Consider the following 18172-nt stretch of genomic DNA (forward strand, 5'->3'; position numbering starts at 1 on the left):
TTGTCAGGCAGAACTCCAGATCTGTCACTTTTGCTCCTTACTGACATAATAGCATCATATTGTTGCTGCAGATTTGCCAGCTGGACACCCCTTTCAACCACATCCCAAAAATGCTGTCTTTAACTGAGATCTGGTGACTGTGGAGGCCATTGGAGCACCGTGCTTTTGTTTTTTGTTCTTATATTGTACAATTTTGGTCAATCCATGTGAATTATAACCTCAGTTTCCTGTTCTTAGGTGACAGGCCCTGCAGTGCAGTCTTTTACTGCTGTAGCCCATCTGCTTCAAGGTCACATGTTGTGCTTGCAGAGATGCTCTTCTACATTCTGTTTGGAATGAGTGGTTGATTGAGTTACTCTTGCCTTCCCATAAACACAAAACTTTCAGGCCATTCTCCTCTGGCCTTTGACATCAATGAGGTATTTTCACCTAGAAAACAGCTCACTGGATATTTTCTCTTTTTCAGACCGTTCCCCATCAACCCTACAAATGGCTGTGTAAAAACATCCCAGCAGATCAGCCTGTCTGGCATCAACAACCATGACACTTTTAATTATCTTTCTTAATGATGTTTGGGTTAATCCTCAGCAGGCTGTGTCCAACATGTCTACATGTGTAAATGCTATGAGCCGCTGACATGTGATTGGCTAATATTTGGATTAACAAGCAGTTTAACAGGTGTACTTAATAACCTAATAAACACATGCAGTATGACTTTACTGGACTATACAGTAGTTGGTGCTGTGGTCTCAGATTGTATACATTTTCTTTTCCTGACACATATAGTTTAATGAGTATTATTTTGCTTTTCTCCATTTCACCAGTTTTGTAAATTTAAAAAAAAATATATATCAGATTTGATTTTTGTTTCTGAAAACAGTTTTTAACTTCTCATTAGCTCTCACAGTCCGGGTGAGCTGCTGGTAAATTTCCACTAAGTCCATGTTCTCCTGTATCTGCCCCTGTGCAGAGCCATCATCTGCTCACATGGAGCCAATCTGGAGCAATCTACTCAGGATATTTAAGACCAGCGTTGCCGTCGCTTCACTGCTAGTTTGTTAACTTACCCACAGTAGTAACAGGCTACCATGCTTCGTGCTCCTTTGCCCAAGTCTATGTACTTACCTCGTTCTTCATGTGCTACAGCTCTCTGGTCACGCCACTGCTCCACTCTTCAGCTAAGATCGCCACTCGGCCATACTCACTGCAGTTTCATGCTCCGTCTCCTGGGAAGGATTTCAATATCACACCTGCTGCCCTCTTGCCACTGCTTCGCACAGGATCACTTGGAGCTCAGGTCAGTCCATCTTAACTCTGTTCAGCTCACCTGGACCTTCACCTACTCCCCTCAAAGTACCACCAACTCCACCTGCAACATAAGCCGTACTCCTCTTTAACATTCATCCACACCTGGAGAAGTCTGTGAACCCACTAACCCTCTTTTCCTCTTGATCACCACGCCACCTTAGGCCACCACAATAGGTTTTCTTGTCATGAATCCCACGGCAAGTATAACTTTGTGTTTTTGTGCCAAATAAAGATTTGTGTAAAGCAAACTCAACCGTCTCCACATGTGGTCCAGCATTTGAGTCCAGTTTCATACAGGCCATCAGAAGTTTTTTGGAATTTTGTCATGGATCGCTGTGTGCAGGCAGGAGACGAGGACCCAAACGCAGGACTCATAGAGGCAAACGTGAAGTCAAAACAGCTTTAATGCTGAACTCTAAAATAACAAAACTGAAGATACAAAAACAAACTTTCACAGGCAGGCAGACAGAACACACAGTGTAAGATGAGAGTGAACCAACGTTAACGATACAACGAAAAGGGAAAGGCTAACACAGGGCTTCAATACACAGTGGAGTAATCAGGGAATAGGAGACATGAGGGAAGCACGGCTGGAAGACGTTAGAGCGAACGAGACAAGAGAAGCAAAACTAGACACACTACCCAAAGACACAGACCTTCAAAGTAAAACAGGAAATATACACTGACAGAACTCAGGGACACGATATTGACCAAGAACAGAAACCAAAACCAAAGAACTAGAACATCTTAACCCGAAAACATAATCAGAATAAACTAGAACATACGATCATAATAATAACAAGCACAAAACACTGGGTCAAAAGACCCAGGACCATGACAAATTTAGGCTGAGAATTAGTTTCAGTGTTTAGAGTTGTGAAAAAAAGTCTCAGGTTTAAATTGAACATGTGGAAAACTGTAAAATGTACATTCTGAAGTCATATTCTTTGAATATTGTTGTAATGGGTTTTGTTTGATTTAATTACACTATTATAATATTATTAAATGATACAAACAGTGAATGATTTTGTTGAGTTTGTTTGTTTCAGAGTCAGAGAGCCGTGTCTCTCTACTGTCAGAGGTTTTTGTACGGCGGCTCAATGAGTTTGTATCACTGTGGTACACGTTCGGTGGAGGAACCAGACTGGATGTTAACTGTAAGTACATTTGACTCATTTATGAAGCTAAAACCTGTATCATTAAGGTTAATTTCATTTCCTTCTACATAAATACTTCATGTTTCTCATGAATATAAAATTTAATATCAGTGTAAATTTTGAATTTAGACGAAAATCGTCTTGTGCATTTATTTTTACTGGAAATTAAACTTTTAAAAGTTTTTTTTTCTTGAAGGAAAGTAGAAAACGTTTATATATTTTACATTTCCATGAAAGTTTTGTCTTCAACCTTTTGCTGCAAATAATGTGACATCCATTTAAAATTAATAGTTCTAAACGATTTAACATTATTAATGACACATTAACAGTTTGCTGTCTGAGGTTTGCTGAGTTTATGAATTTTAAAGTGTGAGTAAGTACAGTTATCTTTATTGTTCCCAAATAGAGCAAAACAGGTCTATGCTTTTTTCTTTTTTACATACTAAATTGTTTATGACAAAATTCTCACATTTTAATTTTTGTTTGTTTTCTAATTATAAAACTAATAAATAATTCAAACATAACACACACGATTAGATCAGAAGTCAAAGAAACGCTTTAATATTTTTATCTTTGGTACTGAAACTCATCTGTTGCCATGGTTCAGCAGTGAAGCCTGTCTGTTACCATGGTTACCAAGCTCAGAGAGGGAAGTGAAACATCTGGAGATCAGTTTCACCCAAACTCCCAGTTTCTCTAACATCTCTCTCTCTCTCTCTGCAGTGGGTCGAGTCACCCCCTCCCTGACCGTGCTGGCGCCCTCTAGTGAGGAGCTGCAGCAGGGGAAGGCTACAGTCATGTGTGTGGCCAACAAGGGCTTCCCCTCAGACTGGAGGCTGTCCTGGAAGGTGGATGGAAGACGCAGCAGTGGAGAGGAGAGCAGGAGCCCCGGGGCGCTGCAGAATGACGGCCACTACAGCTGGAGCAGCACCCTGAGGCTCCCTGCAGACCAGTGGGAGAAGGTGGGCTCTGTGACCTGTGAGGCCACCCAGGGCTCCCACACTCCACTCTCAGAGACTCTGATGACAGACCAGTGTTCCCAGTCCCGAGCTGACTCACTGGGACTCTGATACTGGCTTTAGTCTGCAGCTTCTCTCAGTCTGCTCCTTCTGTGTCTGTATTGCTTTGATAGTTTTCATGTTTTCATGCTTGTGGCACTGTTGATGGTTTTAATACTTCAAATAAAAACTGAGGTCTTCAAATCGTGGTTTTCATGTGTTTCCATTCAGCTGCTCTTCTGTCTGATAATCATCCTTCAGGTTCAGCAGTGATGCTTCCATACACTGAAAATCTCTGCTTCAGTAACTTTGACTGAGAGAATCACATGTGCTGTATCACATCAGAGTGTAAATGTAAAAAAATGAAAACAACTAAAAAAAGAAAAGAAAAAGCAATAAGTTAAAAATAGAATAACAGCCAACAGCTGCTCCCTGTTATAAATAGTTTTAAAGTCTTTTGCAGCTGCATTATTTTCCATCATGTTGGATTTTGTGATGATATTTGCTGTTGGGTGTAGAAGAAGTAGAAAGCATGGTGACAGATTATTGTAACCTGCTAGGGATGCACCGATAGATACCGGTATCTGGTATCGGCCTCGATACCACATTTTCTAAAGTACTCGTCAAAAGTCCCCCGATACCACGGTCTGAGAACTGTCTATGTTTGAGCGGCATGTAAGGGGTTAATCACAAGCGCCGAGTGCCCGCCCCCAGGCCCCGGCTGCAGCTCAGAGCGGGGAGAAGGCGAGGCGAGTCATGTCAGCCGTATGGAACTATTTCAAAGTGAATGAAGACGACAAAACAAAGGCGGACTGCAAATTGTGCACAGCGAAATTGTCCAGAGGAGGTTCAAAGGGTAGCCCATTTAACACAAGTAATTTAATCAAGCACCTAAAATCCCAACACGACAACGAGTACAAAGAGCTTACCCACGCTTATAAACCAACTCAACCCACGCTGCAGCAAACTCTTGCAAGACGAGAGAAAATGTCCAGAGACAATCCACGTGCTGTGAAAATAACACAGGCAATTATCGAGTAATATGATGTCCCAAGCCGCCGCTACATGACTGACACGGAGCTGCCTAAACTACACGACTCCGTGAAAAAACATCCACAGCCTACTGCAAGCCTCCTCTGCGTTTAGTTTCACCACGGATATTTGGACAAGCAGTGTTAGCCCCGTGTCGCTGATTAGCCTAACCTCCCAGTGGATAGACGAGAGTTTCACGCAGCAACGAGCCATATTACATGCGAAACAATTCCGCGGCTCGCACACCAGCCAGGCTATAGCGCATGTGTTTGAGGAAATGCTCCAGGTATGGGGTATACCTAAAACATCAGTACATGTTGTGCTTCGTGACAATGCCAAAAACATGATTAAAGCCATGAATGACGCAGGGCTCCCAAGTCTGCCGTGTGTCGCGCACACGCTCCAACTGGCTGTTCACGAGGGCTTATTAGCACAGAGGAGCATAGCTGATGCTTTAGCAGTGGGGCGGAAAATAGTTGGGCATTTTAAACATTCCGCCTTAGCCTACTCCCGCCTCGAGGACATTCAGGGACAGCTCAACCAACCAATAAAGAGACTGCAGCAGGACGTACAGACGCGCTGGAACAGCACGTATTACATGCTCCAGTCCCTCATAGAGCAAAAGCGAGTGCTGGGGGTGTCCGAGCATGAACTCCCTGACTATCTCGCCGCTCACCAATGGGCTCTTATGGAGACGACTGTTGCCATCCTCGCCCCTTTTGAGGAACTAACTAAAAAAGTGAGCAGCTACGACGCACTAGCCTCTGATGTCATCCCAGCTGTGACTGTGCTAGTGAGACTTCTAAACAGAGAAACAGACGAGGACCACGGCGTCAAGACAATGAAAGCAACCTTACTGGCAGCTGTCAAGAAGCGCTTCAGTGACGTCGAGACCAACCCACTGTACTTCATCTCCACCATACTTGACCCAAGGTAAAGTCTGTGTGCTATAGGTATTCAATGAGTATAGCTACAGTACTAAATGTAAGATTATTTTCCATCTGAAATATTATATATTTGTAACTAAAATACACAAATACAAATGTATGCAATATGAAATATATTTCCCTTATTACTACCAGAAAGTCAAATGGCTGGCATTTGTGACAGTGGTTTAAGGGAAAGTGAACTATTTTTCCACATATTAATACATTTATGAATTTTGTGCAGGTATAAAGATCGCTTCTTCTCCAACAACACTGCTCCAGAGGCCAAGCTGCACCTGAAGCAGGAGCTGCAGATGATGTCCAGAACTGAGGCAGAGGGGAGTCGGGCAGAAGCTGCAGAACCTCCTGCTAAACTGTTCCTCAAGGCCCAGGCCAGCACTAGCAGCAGTCTGGACACTGTATTTGACGAAATCGCTAAGGAGCAGCCCCAGGCAGCACAGCCGCTGGCAGCAGGTGCTGCCATTGAGCTCGACACATACCTCGGAGAGGCCCCAAGTCCTCGTGAAGACAGTCCTCTGAAGTACTGGGGTGTCAACAAAATCAGGTTCCCCACTTTGGCTAAAATAGCCCGTAAATACCTCTCAGCCCCATGTAGCAGTGTGGAAAGTGAAAGGCTTTTTAGCTCAGTGTCACACATTATAGATGAAAACAGAAACAGGCTGACTGCTGATAATGCAGAAAAGCTACTTTTCTTAAAAAAAACCTGCCACCCACTTTTTCTAAATAGGCTCCGTTAAGTGAGTCGTCTTAGACTTGATGTTAATACCTACCTCAGTTGCACTGACTGCCACAGTTCTATGTTGGTGGATGTTGTTAGTTTATTCAAATATTGTACACTAAATATCAAAGATGCTTATGAATGCCCCTTGTGTTGTCCAAAGCGGCAGAGTTTACAACAAACTGAAAAAAATACTTGAGTTGCACTGTCACTGTTTAAATTTTTTTTTAATAATTATTTATTCTGTAATATGTTGCATACAACATGCTTTTCATTTTAAATAAATGTTCTTAATTCCAAACCAGTCCCTTGTTTTTTTTTTTGTTAAATTATATGACTAAAGCTGTTACCTGTAAATTTAAATCATGTTTTTATTAAGTACTCGGTATCGGCGAGTACTGAAATGCAAGTACTCGTACTCGTACTCGTTTTCCAAAAAAGTGGTATCGGTGCATCCCTGTAACCTGCATGTGACCCATGATGAGACCCGTCCTGGTTTTCTTCAAAGTCAGAATTGATAAAATAATCCAAAGAAAAACTAAACTTTCTTTCTCAACATAGGAGACACTAAAAAATGTCTCTTTCAGAACATCAGTGCAGGTTAAAAAGTGTAAATGTCAGAATAATTTATGTCACAAAGATGAAGTTAAAGACTTGATGAACTAAACTTTAAATCTTCAGATCAAATCATGTGAAATATTTCTGTGACCAAGAATGTAGCTGAGCAATCTACATACATACATATATCAGTACTGCAGTTTACTAAAATATTCTCATTTAATAACTACTTCCCAGTTTGAATATTTACAGGAGAGTTTCTTCATCACAGATCTGACTCACAGTATCAACTGTTTTGTGTTTCACATGTTCTTCTGTGCTAGCTCGTCAGGATGGACACAAGTCTGATGTTTTGAGTCAAACCCACATAAACATTACTGTTAGACATTAGTTATGATAGTTTAAGTTGTATCAGGGCCTAACAAATGATTGTGAAATTATTTTAGAAGGACTGTGAGGTGTGTGTGTGTGTGTGTGTTTGTGTGTGTGTGTGTGTGTGTGTGTGTCCTCAGTGAACTGTATCAGTCTCTGCAGTATCTTCCAGCTGCAGCAGTCAGTTCAATTTCTGTTCAGTCTGACTGAGGGAGGTTTTTGTACGACTGTTTTTCACTGTGTGAACGAATACTGACTGTTAACATAGAATTCACCCAGACAGTAATAAACTGCTGCATCTTCAGCCTGGACTCCACTGATGGTCAGAGTGAAGTCAGTGTTCGATCCACTGCCTGCAAAACGAGCTGGAATCCCTGAATATCGAGTGCTAGCATAGTAAATGAGCAGTTTAGGAACTCCTCCATCTTTCTGTTGGTACCATGACAGGTCAACACCATCATCTACTCTATGACTCGTTTTGCAGTTGATGCTCACAGTTCCTCCCACAGCAGAGCTCACTGCTCCAGGCTGAGTCACTGTGATCTGTCCTCTGGACTCTGAGGATACAGAGACAAAAACATAAAGCAGCTTCATGGTTTTGTGGGCTTCATTTCAGAGGGACAGATGTTGATAGAGGAGAGGAGTTTGATTCTCTGGACTTTACCTGTGAAGCAGCAGCAGAGGAGAGTCCAGATGAGGACGCAGATCAAAGTCATGTTTTTGATGAGGAGGATTTCTGTGGCTTCTGTTGTGATGAAGGACAGCTGTCAGTCATCCAGTGTTCAACTCTCAGGACTATAAACTCTCCCAGAGCACTGGAGCATGGTGCTGCTGATGCAAAGTGCCTCTCTATGGAAATGATCTGACTTTAACAGGGACTTTCTTCAATCAGCTCGCATGTTTTTCAATATATTTATCTTAAAGAATGATTTTCACAATTAAATCAGTGTGTGTGTGTGTGTGTGTGTGTGTGTGTGTGTGTGTCCTCAGTGAACTGTATCAGTCTCTGCAGTATCTTCCAGCTGCAGCAGTCACTTCAGTTTCTGTTCAGTCTGACTGAGGGAGGTTTTTGTACAACTGTTTTTCACTGTGTGAACACCCACTGACTGTTAATATAGAATTCCCCCTGGCAGTAATAAACTGCTGCATCTTCAGCCTGGACTCCACTGATGGTCAGAGTGAAGTCAGTGTTTGATCCACTGCCTGTAAAACGAGCTCGAATCCCTGAATATCGATTGCTAGCAACATAAATGAGCAGTTTAGGAACTCCTCCATCTTTCTGTTGGTACCAGGCTAAATAGTTGGAGCCATGAACATCCTGACTGGTCCTACACTTGATCCTCACAGTTCCTCCCACAGCAGAGCTCACTGCTCCAGGCTGAGTCACTGTGATCTGTCCTCTGGACTCTGAGGACACAGAGACAAAAACATAAAGCAGCTTCAACTCACAGCTCACAACTGTCATGATCGGCTGTGTCCAGGCAGGAATTGGACCCAAACGCAAACTCACTGGAAACAGGACTGAACTCAAAATGGCAGCTTTTATTGCTGAACAGAAAACTCCACAAAACCCAAACTGGGAAGAATCTAACAAAACACACACAGCATGAGGAAGATCACGGCACTGTAGTAATCAATCAATCAATCAATCAATCAATCAATCAATCAATCTTTACATGAGCCAGGTGAGGAAACACTATAACAGGGAGCCGGTCACAGACCGCAGCCTCCAGGCTGGGCACACAGCAGGAGGGAGGCAAAGAAGCCCCCCAGCCAGGGTGAGGATGTGTCGATAATGTGAACAGAACACACATATAGTTTAATGAGTATTATTTTGCTTTTCTCCATTTCACCAGTTTTGTAAGGTTAAACAAATACAAAAAAACATCAGATTTGATTTTTGTTTCTGAAAACATTTTTTAACTTCTCATTAGCTGTCACAGTCCGGGTGAGCTGCTGGTAAATTTCCACTAAGTCCATGTTCTCCTGTGTCTGCCCCTGTGCAGAGCCGTCATCTCCTCACATGGAGCCAATCTGCTCAAGATATTTAAGACCAGCGTTGCCGTCTCTTCACTGCTACTTTGCCAACTTACCCTCGGTGGTAACAGGCTACCATGCTTCATGCTCCTTGCCCAAGTCTATGCACTCGGCCATACTCACTGCAGTTTCATGCTCCGTCTCCTGGGAAGGATTTCAATATCACACCTGCTGCCCTCTTCCCACTGCTTCTCACAGGATCACTTGGAGCTCAGGTCAGCCCATCTTAAATCTATTCAGCTCACCTGGACCTTCACCTACTCCCCTCAAAGTACCACCAACTCCACCTGCAACATAAGCCATACTCCTCTTTAAAATTCAGTCACACCTGGAGAAGTCTGTGAACCCACTAACCCCCTTTTCCTCTCCCTCTTGATCACCACGCCACCTTTGGCCACCACACTACGTTTTCTTGTCAGGAATCCCACGTCAAGTATAACTCTGTGTTTTTGTGCCAAATAAAGATTCGTGTAAAGCAAACTCAACCGTCTCCACATGTGGTCCAGCACTTGAGTCCAGTTTCGTACAGGCCTTTGGCCCCTTGTGACATTAGGCCTACATTTTTTGCAGTACTCTTTCCAAAGTAGGTAAGGTTTTGAGAAAAATAACAAAACAAAAAAAACCTGTTTTGATGTCTTAAAACGACGGTGAAAGTGTTTTATGAAGTGTCTTTTGCATAGATGAGTCTGTGTGGTGAAAAAGGCCTTACATATTTTGAGAGCTGCATTAAGAGTGGTGAGAATGACGTTCCTGATGTAAGACTTTCACCAAAGCAACTGAGAAAAGCAGTGATGGGGAAACATTTACTGAAGTTCATTTAACTGTTCACGAATAAATGTCAGTGAAGTCGTTTGAAAACGTGTGTGTGTGAGAAACATGTCAAAAGTAAACCAAAGCAACACATGGTGATGAAACCCGAATTGAATCGTAATGTTTACCAGTTAGAAGCCTTCACAGTTAGAACAGCACAGAGCACAGTCTTCTCTACCTGGAAGGAATTTTCAAAACTTCCTAAAACACCATTATTTGTAGACAGAAGTCCAAAATAGAAATAAAAACTCATTTAAAAAAAACCCTGTATGTGTAGGCAGGGTCTTAACAATGGACATATTCCTTCGGAAATTAAAAAAAAAAAAAAATTATAGAAAAAAATGCTGGTACACTTTCCAGAACTTAATATTTTTGTGAAATTCAAAACATAACTACATGAATCTGAAGTGTTTTTGAAGCGTTTTAGGCTGAGAATTAGTTTCAGTGTTTAGAGTTGTGAAAAAATAAGTGCCAGGTTTCAAGAGATGTTTTCACATGTGGAAAGCTGTAAAATCTACATTTTGAAATCATATTCTTTAAATATTGTTGTAATGGGCTTTATTTGTTTTAATTACACTATTATAATATTATTAAATTATACAAACAATGAATGATTTTGTTGAGTTTGTTTGTTTCAGAGTCAGAGAGCCGTGTCTCTCTACAGTCAGAGGTTTTTGTACGGCGGCTCAATGAGTTTGTATCACTGTGGTACACGTTCGGTGGAGGAACCAGACTGGATGTTGGAAGTAAGTCAAAAACAAAGTTACTTCTATGTCCTTTTTCTCTTTAGTGTAATTTTCTTTTCTTTTCTTTAATTTCATTTAATATGAAAGGCTAGGAAACTTTTTGTGTAACTGATTAATTATTTTATTCATAAATTTTGTCCTAAGAAACAAAGTCAGCTTTGGAAATGAATATTCAGACACTCAGGACAATTTCCAATGAAAATCTGGGATGTTTCATAGTATTAATTATTATTTGTGGTTCTGATGATAAAGTTGTATTTTGAGGGCTTGTAGGTTTAGTTCAGTCTGACAGAGTCAGAGAGCCGTGTCTCTCTACAGTCAGAGGTTTTTGTACGGCGGCTCAATGAGTTTGTATCACTGTGGTACACGTTCGGTGGAGGAACCAGACTGGATGTTGGAAGTAAGTCAAAAACAAAGTTACTTCTATGTCCTTTTTCTCTTTAATGTAATTTTCTTTTCTTTTCTTTGATTTAATATGAAAGGCTAGGAAACTTTTTGTGTAACTGATTAATTATTTTATTCATAAATTTTGTCCTAAGAAACAAAGTCAGCTTTGGAAATGAATATTCAGACACTCAGGACAATTTCCAATGAAAATCTGGGATGTTTCATAGTATTAATTATTATTTGTGGTTCTGATGATAAAGTTGTATTTTGAGGGCTTGTAGGTTTAGTTCAGTCTGACAGAGTCAGAGAGCCGTGTCTCTCTACAGTCAGAGGTTTTTGTACGGCGGCTCAGTGAGTTTGTATCACTGTGGTGGACTTTTGGTGGAGGAACCAGACTGGAATTTGGAAGTAAGTTAATTAAACTGTGTTTGTTATTAAATATTGTATCATTTTATTTAATAATTATTTGTTAGACTGCTTAGATGAGACAAAAGTATTTTTTTATTTAAAATAATTTAGTGTTTGATGTTTGTCCTTTTTACTGGACTAATTCAGATGAGCTCTGCAAGTTTCTCTTGTTTAATCTACATTTCTGTCACAGTAAAATATATGTAGACAAGAGTAAACTTCATCATCTTATGATTAGTTTGTAAATGTCCACCACATCAGCTGCTGTTTGGATGAGTTAAAGTTTGCTTTCTGATGTTTTTATCGTGTCAGATGTTTCAGATTTAGTTTGAAATCATGTGAGCTGTTCAATAACATTTCAAATCTATATGAATGAGTAGCTGCTCTGTGCTTGTGTCCACTCATTTCTTCAGTCGTCCATGATTTAGACTTCTAATCATTTTAAAGCCAAACTTCTGCTGTAAATGTTTCCACATCTGCTTCTTTTATTTCCAGTGTAGTTTGAACATATTTCAGGTCAAACTGTGTGATGATTCTCTCTGTGCTGATATGCATGAGAGGTTTCTTAAAGGGAAGTGAAACAATGTGTGAGTGAATGACTGGTGGAGCAGAAAAAACACCTGACAGAAACTTCTTAACGGAGAAATTCAAATTGTGGTTCCTGTCCTCTAAGCTGATTGGTGTTTCCTAGGTGATACCCGCCCCGCCCTGAAGGTGCTGGGTCCCTCCAGTGCAGAGCTGGACCAGGGGAAGGCCACGCTCATGTGTGTGGCCAACAAGGGCTTCCCCTCAGACTGGAGTCTGTCCTGGAAGACGAGCGACAGCAGTGGCAGCAGCAGCATCAGAGGGGAGGAGAGCAGGACTCCTGGAGTGCTGCAGAATGACGGCCTCTACAGCTGGAGCAGCACCCTGACGCTCACTGCAGACCAGTGGGGGAAGGTGGGCTCTGTGACCTGTGAGGCCACCCAGGGCTCCCAGACTCTGGTCTCAGAGATACTGAGGGGAGACCAGTGTTCCCAGTCCTGATGTCAATCACTGAGTCTTTCATGCTGTTTTTCTTCTTCTTTCTTCTTGTTTCTTTGTGTTTGCAGATTTAAAAAATAAACTCATTAAATAGTCATATTTTCATCTCATAATGACAACAATCATAGCAACAATCTCCTCTAGTTTCATCCTTTTGTGTCTGTTGTAAAGCTGTTATTTCAAACTCTTAAAAGAATAAAAATGTAACGAGAAAACATGTTCTTTGACTCCGTGAGTTTGATAAATGCACATTAAAAAATAAAGATTGTGGAACATTTATTAAACCAGACCAAAAGAAAAAACGTCAACAGAACACAGCGAGTGTAAAGTGCAGTGAAAATATTTAAACATATTTTTAAACCCACATTTTTTTTTAAGCTGTTGAGGTCATGTCAACCATAGATTATCTGTGTGCTCTTCATAATTTCTACTCTCAAAGCTGCTTCATGATCTACATTTTAATCTGAAAATGTTGAAAAATTATTAGGATGGGATGCATGTATAGTTTCATTATTATCATTAATGTCAGATCATCAGCATGTGATAATGTGGATATAATACCAAAATAGTAAAATGCCTTCTTATTTTGCATTTATTTATTACAGTTTTTGAATTTTTGATTTCAGACAACCAAATTGTACGATTAAGAAGAAAGCTGTGTTTCTTTACAGTCAGAGGTTTTAGCTCAATCTCCATGATGATACAAACTCTTTTCTTTCAGGAACCAGACTGGATGTCTGGAAATAAATCAATTTTAAATTAGTATTTTAAACAATACTTTGTCCTTCTGTTTTTGTTTTAGCATGCTAAGTATGTAAAAAAAAGTCCTGTTTAGAAGTGGACATGTCACAGTGCTGGATCTGTGACCCAGTGTTTTATCTTTGTTGTTAATTTATATTCTTTGATTACTTTTATTCAGGGTTTTGGTTATCTTTTTTCTTAAGTTCTTAGTGATCCTAGTTCTCCCTCCCTCAGTGTCGATCTCAAGCCTGTGTATAAGCTCTTGTCTCCATGTTTATTGTTCCCTCTGTTGCACAGGCAGTCATGTCTCCATGTCTCAGTGTCTAGTGTCTGTCTCTGTTTTTGTTCCCCCAGTCACAGTGTCTTTTCTGCATCTACATATTTGTCATGCTTCCTGTTTTCTTTTGATAGTCCTTGTCCTGTGTTCAGTTTTCAGTTTTGCTTCCCCTTGGTCTCCTTATGTGTGATTATTTCCATCTGTGCTCTCCTCCTGTGTGTCATTCCCTTGTGTGTTTCCTCTGCCTGTTGTCGTGTTGTCCCATGTGCTGTAAGTTTCTCCATGTTTCTGTCCATCATTCCTAGTTCCATGCTCCTTATTTCCTAGTGTTTCTGTCTCTAGTCCCCCAGAGTCTAGTTCTTAGTTTCCATGTTCAAGTTTTGGTTTGTTTTTCGTAAATGTTTATTTTGTGCATTATTTCCCAACAAATAAAGCTGCCTCTTTAAATTTGTTTCCGTGTAAGAATCCTGAATCCAGGAAACTTCATCCTGCCTGCCATACAGCAAACATGACAGGACATTGAATAAAAAACATTAGTATACACAGAGCCAGCCAGATGTAGAAGTGTGATGTGTCTCATGTGATGGTGTTTTAACCTGAGTGAGCACTTAATTAAATTATTCACGATATCCATATCCATTTCATCTTTCCAGGATATCAGTGTATTTAAACTTTTAGCGTCCGAGAGCCTGAAAGCTATAAATATAATGAAAATAAAATGAGAACATTTAAAAACTTGACTGGAAAAGTTTGAGGTCAGACATGAATACAGTTTATTCTAACTTTTACTTTTTACCACTTTGCTTCAGTTTAGTTAATTTTATATCTAAATGTTTACAAATTGCATTTAATTCCTGTTTGAATCATGATATTAAAATGGGAAAGCGAGACATTGTCCTGGTAATTTGATGTTTTTGTGTTTCTTTTGAAATTCTTAAATGGTTTTGTCCTGCCTTACCTCTGAGCTACTTTACTCAAACACTCCTGTACAGAAACATAATATTAATATATGTTGTTTAATCCTGTCATGTCTGGCAGTTTATGCAATCTGAATTATGATCTGAATGCATTGTGGTGCCAAAAACATGTTGCTTTTCCAAGATCAGCTCTATAAGTTCTCTATGGTTCCTCTTGTTTCCTCTGCCTGTTGTCGTGTTGTCCAACAATGTGTCACCAACTGCTGCACCTGTAAGAAAAAACAAAGGGAACAAAAACATACAGCACCTGGAACACAAAGATATGAAAATGCACAGATACATAAATTAACAATCTTTTTGTGGTGTGTGTCATTGTCACAAAAGGTAGACAATAATGAGGGCAGGGAGGTTCAGTAATGCCCTCCTGGGTGTCAGAGGCAGACAGCGATAGATCCAGGAGATCCAGGAGATCCAGGAGCCCACAGCAGGAGAAGGAGGAAGGCCCCAGATGGGGCACCCAGAGCCAAAGGGTGAGAGTCTCAGAGAACCAGAGGCAACAGGCATCAGTCGGATGTCCTAGCACGAGCCGAGAACAGTGCCCAAGGACCACCTGGCACGACTTTGAAAAGTGGAATGAGAGGCAGAGTCTTCGGCTCAGAGAAGATCAGCTTCCAAGTTGAAGTCATGAATCACAATCACCCACAAATCTGTGTTTATTGATACCAAATACAGTTACAATGTATTCATTGTATACTCTGATTACATTGTATAAAGAGTGAAATGCATGTTTATTACTGCTTCTATTAATAGTGTTGTTATGAGTGGTTATGATGCTGTTTAAGGTAAATCTGGAGGAAATCCATCAGTCTCTGCAGCAGTCAGTTCAGCTCTTATTCAGTCTGAGGTAAAATAATATTAAAATGTGTAAACACATCTGTGCTGAGATAACTCTGAACTCTAAACTTATTTGTTTTCTATCATGTAGGAACGTCTGTGAGCAGTAATGTGGATTTTCTGTAGCTCCTTATTTATTCATGTTGCTTTAAAATTTAAGACCTAAGATTCAAACTAATAAAATCATTTCACTTTGATAAGGACAAATCATGCTGAAGAACTGACCATAATTTATTGGAGCACAGAGTTTGACAAAAATAAAGATTTCTGATAAAGCAATTAACAAAGTGGAGTCTAAGCAATGATGGGAAAGAGGAAACGAATGCTGGATTCAAAAGTTTACTATTTAAATTTCTACAGCAGCTAATTAATAAATAAATAATTTATCTACTGATGTTTTCTGTGTGTTCAAAGTATTTGGTGGTCTTTTAATTTACAGCAATACACTCAATGTTAATGCTGTGTGTGTGTGTGTGTGTGTGTGTGTGTGTGTGTGTGTGTGTCCTCAGTGAACTGTATCAGTCTCTGCAGTATCTTCCAGCTGCAGCAGTCACTTCAGTTTCTGTTCAGTCTGACTGAGGGAGGTTTTTGTACGACTGTTTTTCACTGTGTGCGCGGTTCCCAGTAGCTGCTATCAAATGCACCCATACAGTAATAAACTGCTGCATCTTCAGCTTGAATCTGACTGATGGTCAGAGTGAAATCTTTGTTTGATCCACTGCCTGTAAAACGAGCTGGAATCCCTGATTGTCGAGTGGTAGCAGTATAAATGAGCAGTTTGGGAACTCCTCCATCTTTCTGTTGGTACCAGGATAAAAGGTTGGAGCTATAAACATTCTGTCCAGTTGTACATTTTATGGTGGCAGATCCTCCCACAGCAGAGCTCACTGCTCCAGGCTGAGTCACTGGGACCTGAGGTTTAGACTCTGAGGAGACAGAGACAAAAACATAAAGCAGCTTCATGGTTTTGTGGGCTTCATTTCAGAGGGACAGATGTTGATAGAGGAGAGGAGTTTGATTCTCTGGACTTTACCTGTGAAGCAGCAGCAGAGGAGAGTCCAGATGAGGACGCAGATCAAAGTCATGTTTTTGATGAGGAGGATTTCTGTGGCTTCTGTTGTGATGAAGGACAGCTGTCAGTCATCCAGTGTTCAACTCTCAGGACTATAAACTCTCCCAGAGCACTGGAGCATGGTGCTGCTGATGCAAAGTGCCTCTCTATGGAAATCATCTGACTGACTCACACAGAGACTTGGATCAGTCTGATGATGCTGTTTATCAATAAATCAATCACTTCATGATAATAATGAGAAATACATTGAAGGATGTTTTGTGGAGCATAATTAGGAAGGTGAATGGTGATTTGTTTAAATCTGACCTGATTTTAGGGGAGAAATGTTCCTTTAGATCTCAGGATAATTTCATTAGAAATGAATAAACATTTCTTTCTTGTTTCTTGTTGTCCAAATGCAGTAATTTCACGAAATGTCTCTGGAAATGTAGTACAAAGATATAGATCAATATGTAATTTAAATCATTAGTTAAACATGAAATATTACATGAAATAATTCACTTCATTGAAATCCAAAATATTTGCCTCATATTATATTTTAAAAAGAGCAATTTTGGAAAATTGTTGCACCATTTCTTCTTTCAGTTTTTATTTTTTTTTAATTATTCAAACAGTGAATGATTTTGTTGAGTTTGTTTGTTTCAGAGTCAGAGAGCCGTGTCTCTCTACTGTCAGAGGTTTTTGTACGGCGGCTCAATGAGTTTGTATCACCGTGGTGGACTTTTAGTCGAGGAACCAGACTGGATGTTAACTGTAAATACATTTGACTCATTTATGAAACCAAATTATATATTTTAATGTTTACTTTATAATCTTATATAATGCTTCATTTTATCTCATAACTATGCAATTTACTATCATAGTTTATATTCTGCCTTCAAACTAAAATCTTCTTGAACATTTTGTTTTCACTGAAACCCACATTTTTAAAACTTGTTTTATAATTTTATCTTCAAAAACAGTTCATAGATGGTACATTTTTGTTTCCTTGTTTTAACCTTTTCCCGAAGTATTTGCAAATAATTTGCCATCCATTTTATTTCATCTTTGTTGAAAATTTAAATTACTATTGTAATATCAACACTTCGCCGAGTTCTTTTGATTCCTCGGAGGCCTCCGATAGAAGACAAATTGATTCTGTTCATCTGGACGTAGCGTTTTGTGGGAGAAACGTTTCGTCACTCATCCAAGTGACTTCTTCAGTCTCAGCTGACTGCAGGTTTCCCCAAATCTTATAAACAGTACATTTGCATAATGACTGAAACCAGCCCACTGAAGGAACAATGGACTGGGAGGTCAGTTCCTTAATCATAATTATGCAAATTCTCATGACCATTGATCAGCAACCACTGACCAAAACCCACTGATCAAAGACCACTAGTCAATGACCATTGATCAAAGGCCATGAGTACCATTCACAGAGAGTTGGGGAATGGCTGCAATCACAGCATTGTGAAAAGGGAAAGACCATCTCTGAATCGAGGAGGGGGCCTAAGGGTACATCTTTCGCCATCTTACAATGCTGTGATTGCTGTGAGGAACTGACCTCCCAGTCCATTGTTCCTTCAGTGGGCTGGTTTCAGTCATTAATTATTTTACACTTTTCTAGCAGTCCTTCACAAACAGGGAACATTAAGGAATAGGTCTCCTCCCCCCCGGTCCTCACCATTAATGATCTAGTCCAGTATTTACTTGGGCGTGACTTAACCAATTAACCAATACCTACCTGTTATATGTCAGCTGATCCATTTATGAAGTTTTGATTGGTTA

At 40.2% G+C, this 18172-nt stretch overlaps 3 pseudogenes across 3 annotated transcripts; all 3 read left to right on the plus strand.

Annotated features, from left to right (window-relative positions):
- Positions 1-1883: 1883 nt before the first annotated feature.
- On the plus strand, positions 1884-3799 carry LOC146363517 (Ig kappa-b4 chain C region pseudogene; annotated as a pseudogene). Its single transcript, XR_014799205.1, has 3 exons — positions 1884-1971; positions 2358-2465; positions 3189-3799. The product of XR_014799205.1 is annotated as an Ig kappa-b4 chain C region pseudogene (transcript).
- Positions 3800-5011: 1212 nt separating this feature from the next.
- On the plus strand, positions 5012-6458 carry LOC146363518 (zinc finger BED domain-containing protein 4-like; annotated as a pseudogene). Its single transcript, XR_014799258.1, has 2 exons — positions 5012-5428; positions 5666-6458. The product of XR_014799258.1 is annotated as a zinc finger BED domain-containing protein 4-like (transcript).
- Positions 6459-10626: 4168 nt separating this feature from the next.
- Positions 10627-12669, plus strand: LOC146363519 (Ig kappa-b4 chain C region pseudogene; annotated as a pseudogene). Its single transcript, XR_014799206.1, has 3 exons — positions 10627-10683; positions 10963-11083; positions 12170-12669. The product of XR_014799206.1 is annotated as an Ig kappa-b4 chain C region pseudogene (transcript).
- Positions 12670-18172: the final 5503 nt, after the last annotated feature.

Source organism: Perissodus microlepis, chromosome 22 (assembly GCF_051167445.1).
Source record: "Perissodus microlepis isolate ML-2025 ecotype Zambia chromosome 22, ASM5116744v1, whole genome shotgun sequence".
NCBI classification, from domain to species: Eukaryota; Metazoa; Chordata; class Actinopteri; order Cichliformes; family Cichlidae; genus Perissodus; species Perissodus microlepis.